Source organism: Cydia fagiglandana, chromosome 25 (genome assembly GCF_963556715.1).
Source record: "Cydia fagiglandana chromosome 25, ilCydFagi1.1, whole genome shotgun sequence".
In the NCBI taxonomy this organism is placed as follows: domain Eukaryota; kingdom Metazoa; phylum Arthropoda; class Insecta; order Lepidoptera; family Tortricidae; genus Cydia; species Cydia fagiglandana.
In genome coordinates, this window is record NC_085956.1 from 374,261 (window position 1) to 387,874 (window position 13,614).

The 13,614-nt window shown below is 38.7% G+C and overlaps 1 protein-coding gene and 1 long non-coding RNA gene across 2 annotated transcripts in view; one reads left to right on the plus strand and one right to left on the minus strand.

The window, feature by feature from the left end:
• The window catches only part of LOC134676766 (neogenin), a 224,521-nt gene that overhangs the window by 174,149 nt on the left and 36,758 nt on the right, over positions 1-13,614 (minus strand). The gene's annotated exons all lie outside the window — the stretch shown is intronic.
• LOC134676986 (uncharacterized) lies at positions 1,290-2,009 on the plus strand. The gene is made up of 2 exons (XR_010099982.1): positions 1,290-1,651; positions 1,741-2,009. It is a non-coding gene; the product is annotated as an uncharacterized LOC134676986 (long non-coding RNA).

Genomic DNA, 13,614 nt, shown 5'->3' on the forward strand with positions numbered 1-13,614 from the left:
CGTTCTTTCCTTTTGAGGTACGGAGCCCTAAAAAGTAACAGTGGACCGACGCCTTTGTCACAGATTTTTCCACAACTGCCCAAGACTTACACTTGACTTACTATAAGTCATGCTAGCCCTGTAAGTAGTACCGAGCTACTAACAATGGCGATTTATGCAGCTCGGGTGCCCTCGGGTGAAATAGACATCTATTAGATATCTTTTAGACATCACCAAGATACGATAACGATCACCAAGATGTTTAAGATCTAACCTGTCAAATTTGACATTTGCGCGATTCTGGAGATACTCTTGAACGATTTCCACAGGATATGACTTAGAGATCCAATTCACATCTAATAGATATCTTACTCTATCTAACGTAAAAGTGACATTGGTTGCTCGAATTGCGCTGCAAAAGAGAACTAATTGATATCTAAACTATAACGTATCTAGAATGGATCACTACGTGTCGTCTCTTGTGAATATCTTGAAGTTCGAATACGGCAGTATGTGTGGTATTCTATAGGTATAGGTAGGTGGATTCTATAGGTAGGTAATTAGGTGGTATTTGCCAGTTTATATTAATGCTGGTTTTGTTGAGTAGCGATAGAAACAGCTAGCGAGGTCGTTTCCTAACTGGGGGATCAGTTATCTCCGCAGTTTACTCAACATTCTAGATCTGTGGCCTATATTATGGTGTTGTAGCGATGGGAACAGATAGGTAGCGAGGTCGTCTCCTAACTGGGGGGCTAGTTATCTCTGCAGCTTCTGCACATTATAGATCTGTGGCCTATATTATGGTGTTGTAGCGATGGGAACGGATAGCGAGGTCGTTTCCTAACCCGGCGGGTCGTTAGCGTTAATGCGGCGTTAAAAAACGGAGATTACATTATCGTGTGGAAGCGGAAACCGTAGCTTATGGAAATCGTGCCTCGAGGTTTAGGTACCTACTCGTCCCAAAAACCTTTATGCGAGTTTTATAAAATATTTTATATAAAGGTTTTAATTTTTAACAATGCTTTAAGTACAAATACCTAAAGAAAAAAGTTAAAAAAAAAAATAGATATGCACCGGATAGTAACTTTGCTTGATTTCGAAGTTAACAAATTGGATTTAAGTAACAGTCACGGTCATAATCGTACTCGTTTATAAAATTTTGAAACAATTTAAATATTCACTCACTTGCACGAGCACTTATTTCGAACCTGTAGCTCTACTATCAGTTTCGTGAATGACAGTGAGAAGTGAAGACAGTGAGAAAGTTAAAGAAAATGTATGGAGTAATTGTACAGAGCCTCTACCGGTCACGTAAAGAACTAAAAAATTCAATTGGTACCATGAGTTATAGACGTTTTTACGCGAGTTTTCCATACTTGCCTAACTTCACACCTAAAACGCTCTCTTTCTAATTATATAATGAAAACTGAGCCAGAATTGTTCTGCGTAAATATTTAACGCGAGTAAACGTGACAGTGACACGAAAAATACGTGCGTTTCCAACGTGTCATTTCTGTCAACTTGTAATCACAACAAATACGCAGATTTTTTACAAATATCCATGCAATTTTCAACGTAATATGTATTAATTTATAACAGTACGTGCACTTCAAGCAAAACTTTAAGGGATAAATCAATTAATAGTTCGATAAAAGGCTGATTTAGTACAAAGGTAATGAGTTATACTTGACATCATATTTTCCTATTTCTACTGCTACATTTGCGAAAATCACATTGCTTACGAGCAGTTTTTGGTTTTAGGCAAGAAGCTGATTGAAAACAACATTTCCATGAAAACCCGGATTGCATCATGTATGCATGCGTATGCATGTAGAAGTTACATATGTATTAAGAATTAAGGCTCAATACAAGGAGCGGTACATAGACATGTTGCTGTTTTTGTTGCTGGGTGCACATTACACATAAATAGTAAGAACATACCGCATGACCTATTATAATATTTACACAAGAATTGCTACGTATTTTATTAAGCATTATTATCTTAAATAAAATAAAACATACAAATGTTCTGTGAGTTTATTTATTTTTCTTTAAGTACTAAGTAAGTATTATTTAATTTTCCGTTGTTCAAATTATTGTGTTTGGTACCTAGGTAATCGTTTTTCATGTAAACTTGGTAACAGGAAATATAAAACTTTCTTCAAAAACTTGCTGGTGGTTCAGAATCTGAAAATTTAAATATGATTTAAACACATTTATTGCCAAAAACCCGCTGCGTGGGTTCATTTTGTATTGGAAATGGGGCGCTTGGCACTGAAATATACTCGAGATCATATAGGTACTATAAAATTAAGATCGCTATTAAGGTCATACGTAGGGTCTGTGCGGAAAGAGAAGAGTCGTAGGTATAATGTATGGGCTCCCCTAAATTTCACGACTCTTCTCTTTCCGCACACTCTATTAGATAATGTTACTTAGTAGTAGGAGACGGCCGCTGTCATGATGTGGACTGAAGCGGACCAATATAATACATACCTATTTTAATATTTTAAGATTTCTTCTCATGTGTGTACTATTTTCGTCATAGGTAATAAATATGTAGCCAAAATAGGCCTGTATAATCGCGCCGTATACTTTGCTTCCTATTTTTTAACACGCAAAGTCATAATTTTAACTCGATTATTAATGATGTTTACGTAATTATCATATTTTGCAATTTTTGTCTTGAATACAATATATTTTAATTTATACATTGTTTACTAACATTGACGTGTTTATTATTTTTGTAACTATGGCAACGTCAAATCTTTAAAAAATTGTAGAATGAAGGTTGAGTCAGTAAAATAGTGACAAAATTGGTCTTAGAGCATTTAATAACTGGAGTGGCCATTGAGTGCTTACTGTTAGGATTTAGGATTAGGGTTCCAAGCAGGAAAGAAAAGCTTGTTTTAACACCATATAGGTAATGTTTATTAATCTCAAGCAAGACTACATAGTAATGGCGTCTCTTACGAGAAGAAAGAACACCTACATTTGTTTTATATTGACAACCGAATAAATCAAATATCATAGTCGTAGTAGTCTCGAAGGTATACTCTTTATTTTTTTGTTGACATTATTACTTACCCCTCTGCCGAAAAACGGTTTACCCTTGAATTGCCGACAGACATTTCATCGAATGTTATTTGGAAGACAACGTTTCAAGTATTTTTATTTCATCGACAAGTTATTGCGTCGAAGAATCGATACTAGTAAATTTAAATCGGGGACTTTTAATTGGTACTTGAGTTATTTTGTATATAGTTTTTATCGTGGTATTTCTTTACGGGTTTTCTTATTTCATTTTGTATTATATTTAATAAAATTGATTACGCGTAAAATTACTTCAATTTGTAATATTTCTTATCGAAACAAGGCTGCCATTTTCATTTTGGCCAAATTATAAATAGGTATAATTTAAGCTGTTCATTTCTGTGTAGGGTCGCAGTTCTAACCTAACCTAAACCTACTTTAAAAAGCCGTTCGTTTCTGTGTGGGGTCGCAGTTCTAACCTAACCTAAACCTACTTTGATAGCCGTTCGTTTCTGTGTGGGGTCGCAGTTCTAACCTAACCTAAACCTACTTTGATAGCCGTTCGTTTCTGTGTGGGGTCGCAGTTCTAACCTAACCTAAACCTACTTTAAAAGCCGTCCGTTTCTGTGTAGGGTCACAGTTCTAACCTAACCTAAACCTACTTTGAAAGCCGTTCGTTTCTGTGTGGGGTCACAGTTCTAACCTAACCTAAACCTACTTTGAAAGCCGTTCGTTTCTGTGTGGGGTCGCAGTTCTAACCTAACCTAAACCGACTTTGATAGCCGTTCGTTTCTGTGTGGGGTCGCAGTCCTAACCTAACCTAAATCTAAAATTCTTACAACAGAAAAATGTATAAATGTATAGTACGACATATAAAAATGTATTAAAGTAATACGTCGCACAAATGAATTGCGATGTTTAGTAGTTGAGCCAATCAAAATATTTTGAAACGAATTAGCAATCAAGTAATATTCGTTGAATATTATTTCTACGCAGTAAGAAAAATTGAAATAAATAGTATATGAAACAAAATAACGCCAAACAATATTACTAGTACTAACGTTTCGATGAATTGTTGTCGATGAAATAATATTCGATGAAAAGTTTGTCGGCAAAACAAGGGTACACCGCCGAAAAACTTGCACAATTGTGCAAACTTTTGTACAGACTGACATGGCTATTTGTACGTTACGTACAAATCATCTAGAAATAGCAATACATTTGATGTCCCCTCCGCCGCAAAAATCGGCAGACTGTTTTGTAAAGAAAATGACAGCGATGACATCTCCCTTCTAAATGCTCTTAGTGGATTGTAGAGGTAAGGAATACTCCATGTAATTAATAATGAAAAAGTGTCCGTCAAAAACCTTAAAAGTTTAAGAGGGAAGTATACTACGTAATCGTCCATACAAAAAGAGAAAACGTTTTTCCACTTGTAAATACGAGTATCTTCCATTCTCCATGATTTTTAGTACGGTATTAATACAATGAAAGACTAAGTTTATGGGTTTTCTTTTTTTCGCTACTCTGGAGAGATGTAAAAAAATTATAATAGCTGACAGCGTGCCCAGTTTTTGCAAATATTCTCCCATTAAGGAGTTTTCTCATAAAGTCATAAAGGATTCTCCTTATCTCTACCCTCCATATTCACGGCTACCATCAGTATATGTAACATTACTTTCTGTGCATCTCACTTGCACTAATATGCGAGAGCGAGATGCATAGATAGTAAATTACGTAGACGTGAGAAAATTTGACAATTTTGTTATTTAGTTCATTAGGTGACTCCTAGAGGCGCTGTATAAAACTCCGATATACTCGTAACTCTTGCTCTGTTTTTTAGTATAGTTAGAAAGGGACAGTATCGTTTGGAGTGGAGTGAAGTTAGGTACATAAGACCGTAAAGAAACGTAAAACGTGACTCACGGCACGTTTATTCACCGAGTGTAAGTGAAAAATACTCTGCCAACTGATGGTAGAGGCTCTGAGGTTCGTTTTTTTAGCGTTAGAAATAAGGTAAACAATCTTGATGCGTCTTTTAATTGAAAAACAGATTTATTTATTTAGATATATTTTAAAAATAAGTTACGGCAAATATGTAACAATTATGAATCTAATACGATCATTTATATTCTTCTGCTTTCATAAGTAATAGTTACTAATATTTAAAAAGCGTTTTTCAATTAAAAGAAGTAATGGGCACCTTTGCACCCGGTACAGCCCGCGGAGGCCTTTTAGATTAAAATATTTTAATATTTAGATATATTTAAGTTACTTTTGTATGATTTTTAAGTCAGTATTGTATATTTAGTCTCTGTATATTTAATGTTTGTTTATATTGCTTGTTATTGCTTTATGAAATAAAATACACGCAGTAAATTAAAAGACATGTCAAGATCGCTTACCTTCTTGCAAGTTCTTTCTTGCTTAAATAAGGAACAATAGAAATGAGTCCGCGCGAACGTTCACTTACGAAACACATCAAACCCTATTTGTCACAGACCTAACATTGGTAACATAATATATCCTGACCCTATCCTGATCCTAAATTCGTGAATAGATTCTTTCTAGCTTCCAACGAAAATAGGTATACAAGTCTGTCCCATCTTGTACAATCGACGTCAAAGATATGTTTACACTGTTGCACCTTACTCCTTTGTAATAAGGCGAAAAGTGTAAACATACCTTTGACGTCGACTGTACCCGAAATAAATTATCCATCGCCGCCGTGGGATAAATGACATAATTGGATTTTCTTGTTTTATTTTATTACGAGTAACGTGAAAGAAAGAACGTTTCCATTTTTAATGAGACATCTTGAACGTTTGAACTTTTGACCTTTGTGTAAAAATGTAATGCAAATGTAATCATTATATTTGACAAATTTATTATTTGGTTTCGATTAACTTATTTCGTTAGAAAATATTATCATTATGTTCGTGATGAGGTGAAGAGCCGCCGGATATGGATTTTTGTTCAACATTGCCGGCCTAGGCTCGTAAAGTGGGCTTGAACCGCACGTCATCCAACATTCATGTTGTTAATTGTTTTGCCGTCGAGAAAAAACACTATAAATATCTCGGAATTATTAGCCTCGAGTTACTAACCGGCCTCGCTTCATCATGCTCCGCTAGCTTCGTCAATCAATTTATGGTTTTCAAACTCAACTTCTGTTTTAAATAAGTTTTGGCAAAAATTTCATTTTTGGTACAAGCTTTTATCGCTGACTGTACTTTTCTTTCCACAGGCAACTAATGCTCATCGAGACGATTCTAAAAACCCCAAACACAATTAGGTTTCGTTGTTTTATCACACAGTTCCTATGGCCACCTCCGGTCTCCATCATCAGATCAGCTCGATGACACCATAATATTGCATTGTCACACGACTGACGTATGTATGCAAAATTTCAGCTCAATCGGAAACCGGGAAGTGGATCAAATTTAACTTGCAAGATTTGATTACAGACCGACAGCGGGACAGGTGAAACTAGATAAAATCTTGTAAAATATGTTAGTACGTCGCGTAGCACCGCCGTATTAGTATAGGAACATTATTAATAAAAGCGTAGGTATAAGTGCCGATCGCTACAAGGTTCCTTTACCCGTGAAACGTCACATATTTCTTAATCCTTAAGAGTCCGCAGTAACCCAGAAGGGAAACTAAGCCTTGTTGGGATTAGTCCGGTTTCCTCACGATGTTTTCTTTCACCGAAAAGGGGACACAAGACACCTTCACAAGACTCTGCAAATGTCTTAATCCTGTTCTGCGTGAATTGGAAGTAATTTCCATAATAATAGACGAGCCGAAGCCTTCAGTAGTCGAGTTACACCTAATCATTTTACTGTTTATTAACTCGTCTCTGGATTAGGTACCCCTTTTGATCTGTAAGTCGCAAATTACTTTGGCGACAGAAGGTTGACTTGCATATTTTGTTTAATTAACCTTTTTTTGCACAGGAATTATTGATATAAGGCTCTTCCAGTCAACCATTGAATTTTTCCTTACCTTATTTTTGATAATCCTTTTAAATCTGTAAGTCACAGATTACAGACAGCGGATTGAGTAATGCTTTGCCACTTCTAGCCCTCGGAGTGTAGCCCTCACGAGATCATCTCAGTGTACGTCGTTGAGCACAGAGAACACTGTCTCATGTGGTTTGAGGTTGTTTAAGGTTTTTGTATGGTATAGATTATGTATGGAGGTGACATGTGTCACCGTACCTGTACTGTTTGGAAAATAGCTAGGTATAGAAGGATAATATTAAATAATATTAAAAAAAACAGGCACAATTGGCGTGTTCTTATAACCCGGCAACCTTCAAATCAAGAGTGAACAGGCACCTTCTGGGCGAGCTCGCTCCATCGTAGGCCACGTCTACGCCTCGGCTAGTCTGTGGCCATGAGTAAGCCCTTCATAATAAAATAAAAAAAATTGCCTCCATTGCTGACCCCACTGTTTTCTAAGCTGTGCCACCCAAACTAGACTCGTGAATATTGAATTAAATGCATTAGTAACCGGAGTAAGGATAATGCAATGTGATGCACCGATGCACCCGCCTCCTTTGGAGCTTAATTAAATGCGGGGCTAAGGACCCGGGGCTCCTTCAGGATGCAACCGGGAAAACACTGACAAAAAGAGGTGTATACCCATTTGTTTGTGTGTCTGTGTGTTTTTAGGGTTCCGTACCCAAAGGGTAAAAACGGGACCCTATTACTAAGACTCCGCTGTTCGCCTGTCCGTCCGTCTGCCTGTCACCAGGAACCGTGCTAGCTAGACAGTTGAAATTTTCACAGATGATGTATTTCTGTTGCCGTTATAACAACAAATACTAAAAACAAAATATAATAAATATTTAAGTGGGGCTCCCATACAACAAACGTGATTTTTTGCCGTTTTTTGCGTATGGTACGGAACCCTTCGTGCGTGTGTTCGACACAAACTTGGCCGGTTTTCAGTACTTGTGTTGTTATTTAGGGTTGTTAGTTTTAATTTAGTATTATTTATAGATATATTTAGTTCATAAGTTATTTATTTGTCTTTCTACTGTCTTTTTCCTATGAAATAAATTATCATCTTGTGTTGTGACTGAAATAAGTGAAATAAGAACAACAGGATATATATGTACCAAAGGCGCTAACTTTTAAGTATAGTATTGTCTACATAAGTGACCCTTTTCTGAAATGTGTTTGACCCATTAATAGTTATTTGTACGCTATCGCAAAAAAAAGGTGCGTTGTTAAAAATACGTTGGTAAATATTTATTAAAACACAGTTTTTTAGTAAACCTAATGGACTTTATTGCTAAGAATTGGGTCTTAGGAATAGGAATAGGAAGTTGTCTTCAAAAACTGATGGACAGGATCTTGGACTTGGAAGGTTCTTCATGAAGCCAGGATAGGAATGAGTCTGAAAGGAAAGAAGGTAAGTTCCATTAACTCAAGATAATGCAGCAATTCATCATAATGACACTTTTACACTTTGTTCTGTTCGATCAATGCAAAGTTAGGTTAGACGGATTCTACCCTATTTTGACGATGTTTAAGCTACTGTTACACATGCTGAATTCTAGCACGAAAGCATGCCACTATTGAGCAATTGCTACTTAGTAGCATGTGTGTCAAAACATTGCTAATAATGAGCATGCTAATTTTGAGTTTGCTCAAAAATCAACGGTCGTGCGACTTTTGGTCATGCTACCTGCAGTGCGGGTGGAGGGGGGCGTGCTTTAAGCGCGTGTGAACAGGCTTGCTTATTGAGCATGCTAGTACCTTGTTTCTGTATAGCGTTTTCAACTTGAGAGGTATCGACGATAATTTGACGTATCCGCGATTCTGGAGGTCCTCTTGAATGATTTCGGAATGTTATGACTTAGATATCCAAGTCACATCTAGTCGATATCTAATGTACATCTAGTTGATCTCTATATCGTCTCTAGATCTTGTGATTATCTCGTTTCCCGAATACGCGTGATGGCCCTTTAAATTTTTGTCATAGGCACGTATTGTCCTTAATCCCGCCCTAGAGCGGTAAAAAAGTAGCACCATATGTGACGTTATCTATGAAAAGGGACCTTATTGTCGATGGCGCTTACGCCATTATTAACGATGCTCCGATATATAGATGGTCAACCAAATCTTGTCAGTAGCAAAAGGCGCGAAATTCAAATTTTCTATGAGACGATATCCCTTCGCGCCTACATTTTTCAAATTTGCCACCTTTTTCTACTGACAAGATCTGCTTGACCAGGTATAAATACAATGCCGCGCGACGCTGTGCGGCGTATGCGCCATCGACAATAAGGGTCCCTTTTCATAGATAATGCCCCAAATGTACTTATTGTATTAAATATTTACGCTAACACCCGTTAAAAAGCCATTTTAGAAAGGGCAGAATACTTGAAATAACGTGCCCAAGATACAGAAATCCCATTTGCAACGACACACGTCGCCAAGCCCAATGAGAAATCGTAAAAATTCACGTCACGTGCGGAAACGTAATATCGAATGGCGTTTTGACCCTCGGAGTGCATTAAATCTGCCGTAAGAAGTAAAACAGCCGTATGTTAGTGTGGAATGAGTATGGAGGTATGTCGTTTTGGGGTTGGAAGGAGGGACGCGGTCAGGCGAGAGTCGCACGTCCGCTGATGCTAGGGGTAGCATTTTTTGGAGAAAAAAATGTTTCTGACAAAAATCTAAAAAAATGCTTAGGTTTTGGACATAATTTGTTAAAGGTTATACTTTTCCACGAGTCAATTTGCTAGGACAAATAGCGATAGAGATTGAAAACGAAATTTATTTTTATTTGATTGAAGATATTTATGGCAGGCCATCAGATCAGATCTGTTATCAGATTAGAGGAATGACGCCAAATTATTGTATTTTGGTAAGGTAAGGTTAGTTGCGTTGCGTTGCTTGGTCTGGGTAGTCATTTAAGTAAAAGTAATAGCTATATTTAAAAAAACAGTGGTGGCCGAGTGGATATGACGTCTGACTTTCAATCCGGAGGTCGCGGGTTCAAATCCTGTTCAAATCAATGAGTTTTTCGGAACTTATGTACGAAATATCATTTGATATTTACTACTAGCTTTTCGGTGAAGGAAAACATCATGAGGAAACCTGCATACATCTGCGAAGAAATTCAAAGGTGTACGTGAAGTCCCCAATCCGCATTGGGCTAGCGTGGGGACTATAGCCCAAGCCCTCTCGCGCATGAGAGGAGGCCTGTGCTCAGCAGTGGGACGTATATAGGCTGCAATGATGATGATGATGATGAATAGGTATATTTTAGGTTAAATTTACCTGATTTTTTAATTTCTTACGCCTAAGGCTTAGCACGCACTGCGGTTTTTTTCTTGCGGTTGCGGTCTGGCCGAAAACGCCGAACCGCGCAGGAACTCGCACTGCGGTTTCGTTTCCGCGGTTTTCACGTTCAGTATGACAATGGATTTCCTCAGAGCAGTATGTGTTGTGGCCTTAGTTTTAAGAAATAAAAAAAATAGAAAACGTCTTCGCCAACATAAGTACTGGGTGCATCCTCTAACAGATCAAAGATATTTGAAGGGATATTTTATTGTGTTTGTTGTCTACCGGCAACGCTTCACTTTCGACCGGCAACGAACTTTCGGACTCCGACGACATAATGCAGCGCACAACACACACCTCACTGCTCCGCTCTCTGAGCCGAACTAACGAAAAAACCGCTTTTTACGAACCGCAGTGGGGGCGCTGCCGTACATGAAGTATGGGATACGTAAAAACGCGCGGTTGCAAACCGCGAATCAAAATGTAGCAAGTTGCGTTTTTAAAATCAGTCACTGAAATAAATCTCAAGTGCGTGCGCTTATAAAGAATGCCGTACGTTACATTATTTGCGGTAGCGGAACCGCTTTTTAAAAACCGCAGTGCGTGCTAAGCCTAAGAGTACCTAATTGACACAGGAGTTTCAAAAATGATCAATATTACCTCCTTCACCTTTCCAATTCAACATAATAGATTTTCCATACCCACCTACGCAAAACATATTTGAATTGACAGCGATTAAATTATATTGATGGCACAAAGGGCAACCGTTCCCGTCCATCAATAAAAAGGTAAGTGGACGACTGCCAATATTCATTTGAGCCGTCAGAGGGCGGGCGCAGCGGTGACGGAGATTTGAGTTGCAATCTGACTGGTTGAGGGCACGAGTTTTTAGGCGGAGAGCTAGCTACGGAATTAGGTTTACAATTTATAGACCACGGAAATCCCTCTAGTTAGTGTGCCATGCTATCATTATGAATTAGTTCAGGCGCTTGACAGCTGTTGAGCGACGGGTGTGAGAGGTGTCAAAGAAATTGAAGGTGTACAATCTATAGAGCTCTCAGTTTGGTGTGATAATATATAATAGCTTATTATGTATTAAATTCGAATACAATTAACATTGCCAGGCCTTTTAATTGGGGGAAAAGTAGTGCCAAGTGACGTCCAAGATGCGCGAAAAAGTGCCAAATCATCTCATTTACTGAGTCAAATTTTATCGTGTTTCGTTACCCAAAGGGTGAAAACGGGACCTTATTACTATAAGGTCCCGTTTGCGGTCCCCTCTTTAAATTGCACACCTTCAATTATTTTTACAACCCCTTTGTTGCCCAACCACTGTCACACCCACCGCTGAACAGCTGCCAGGCGCCCGGATTAATTAATAATGATAGTATGGCACACTAACTAGAGGAATTTCGTTGCTCTATAAATTGCAAACCTATTTCCGTAGCTAGCTCTTAGACCATTTCGGGAAATGTCTGCGCGATTAGGAAGTGGAAGAAATGCTTGGAAGTTTAAATTTCGAAGCATATGGGTAAGCATTAGATAGTACTTTTAGCATCAGCTTCCCGAGGCATGTAGGTGCTCGTAACACGCTTCACGGCCGCGGCTTACGCAAATCAGCGCGGCGATAACCAGGGATTTATGAGGCGGCGCTCGAGATCGTTACGGCAGAGAATATTATATAACACTTTAAACTCTCGCGTTTTGTACACATACCTATTCAATTACACAAACGGGTCTACCGCGATATAATTTCATTGTTTTTACCTTTAATTCCGACGTTTCAGCTGAGTTGCACCAGCTGTGGTCACGGAAAGACTGACGTCCCAACAAATGTCAACGGAGATATTAATAAAACAACACTAAACTACCCGAAATTAGTTTAGTGTTGTTTTATTAATATCTCCGTTGACATTTGTTGGGACGTCAGTCTTTCCGTGACCACAGCTGGTGCAACTCAGCTGAAACGTCGGAATTAAAGGTAAAAACAATGAAATTATATCGCGGTAGACCCGTTTGTGTAATTGAATAAGAGAATATTATGTCGTCGAAAGTCACTCGCTGAGAGTCTCCGCACTGCGATCCAATCGGAGAAGCGCGTGACGAGACAAGGAAAAGCGAGACGAGAAGGAAGTAGCATGTACATTGTACACACTCTTTCTCAGCCTGTCTCGGGGTCTCTCGACGAGTGTGTACATATGCTCGCTGACCGAGTCTCTCAGATGAGCGACCAGCGGAGCGATTAGCGGGGCGGGCAGCGGCAAAGTGCTCTGCACGTTTGCGTTGTGTAAATTGTGAGAATATTTGCATGTGTATGAGATACTGTTATGTACATATATCATCTTGTAGCTTCCCGAGTCATGTAGGTGCTCGTAACACACGTTTCACGGCTGCGGCTTATATACGCAAATCAGCGCGGCGATAACCAGGGGTTTATGTACTGGGGCTCGAGATCGTTACGGACGAATATTCCAGTTTCTCGTATCCGGCTGAACTATAGCGGGCCAATTTTAACTCCAAGAGTTTAAAATCGAAGACATAATCTTTGTAAAATAAATGTAAGTAGTACGGGACCCTAAAAAACGGACCTCACCTAAGTGCCATCAGTGTGTGACCGCATTAGTGCATAATGTATTCATGTCCAAACTGGATTAAACTCAATTATAACTTTAATACAGAATATTGTTTGCCTCCATTAGTTCTAAGTATGCATTAAAAGGTTTGTTTTCATATTTTATTTTTACAGGTTGTCCCCTCTGGGCTATCCGGAGTCGGGGTCAGTTTAAGGCGATATGATTCGACTCATCAACGAATCTGAGGGGGTGAGGTGCGCGGCAAACCGTGAAGCCCCGCCCGCGCGTCCCGAACCGCTCGACGAGCACGTGAGCGCGCGCTGTGCGCGGCGGCGATAGCAAACGGGTCACAGTATAAGGATCTTATGATGGCAGTATTTTAACCATACCGTGCAAGGGTCACGTTTTTATAGTTTTTATTGTATATGTATATATTTTTTGCATTACGTGTTTCTGATCATTATATTTAGAATTATTATTTTTACAGAGCCATGTGTACTTATTATTTAGTGATCGGTAACAACGTTTTAATTTAATGGCAGCGTAGTAGAATTAAAGTACCGAAAGGAAATAAACATTTTAAGGTGACGGTCAATTAAGGTAAGGTATTGTTCATATAAAGGTAAGGTATAGGTAGGTAGGTAGGTAGGTAGGTAGGTAGGTAGGTAGGTAAGGTAGGTAGGTAGGTAGGTAGGTAGGTAGGTAGGTAGGTAGGTAGGTAGGTA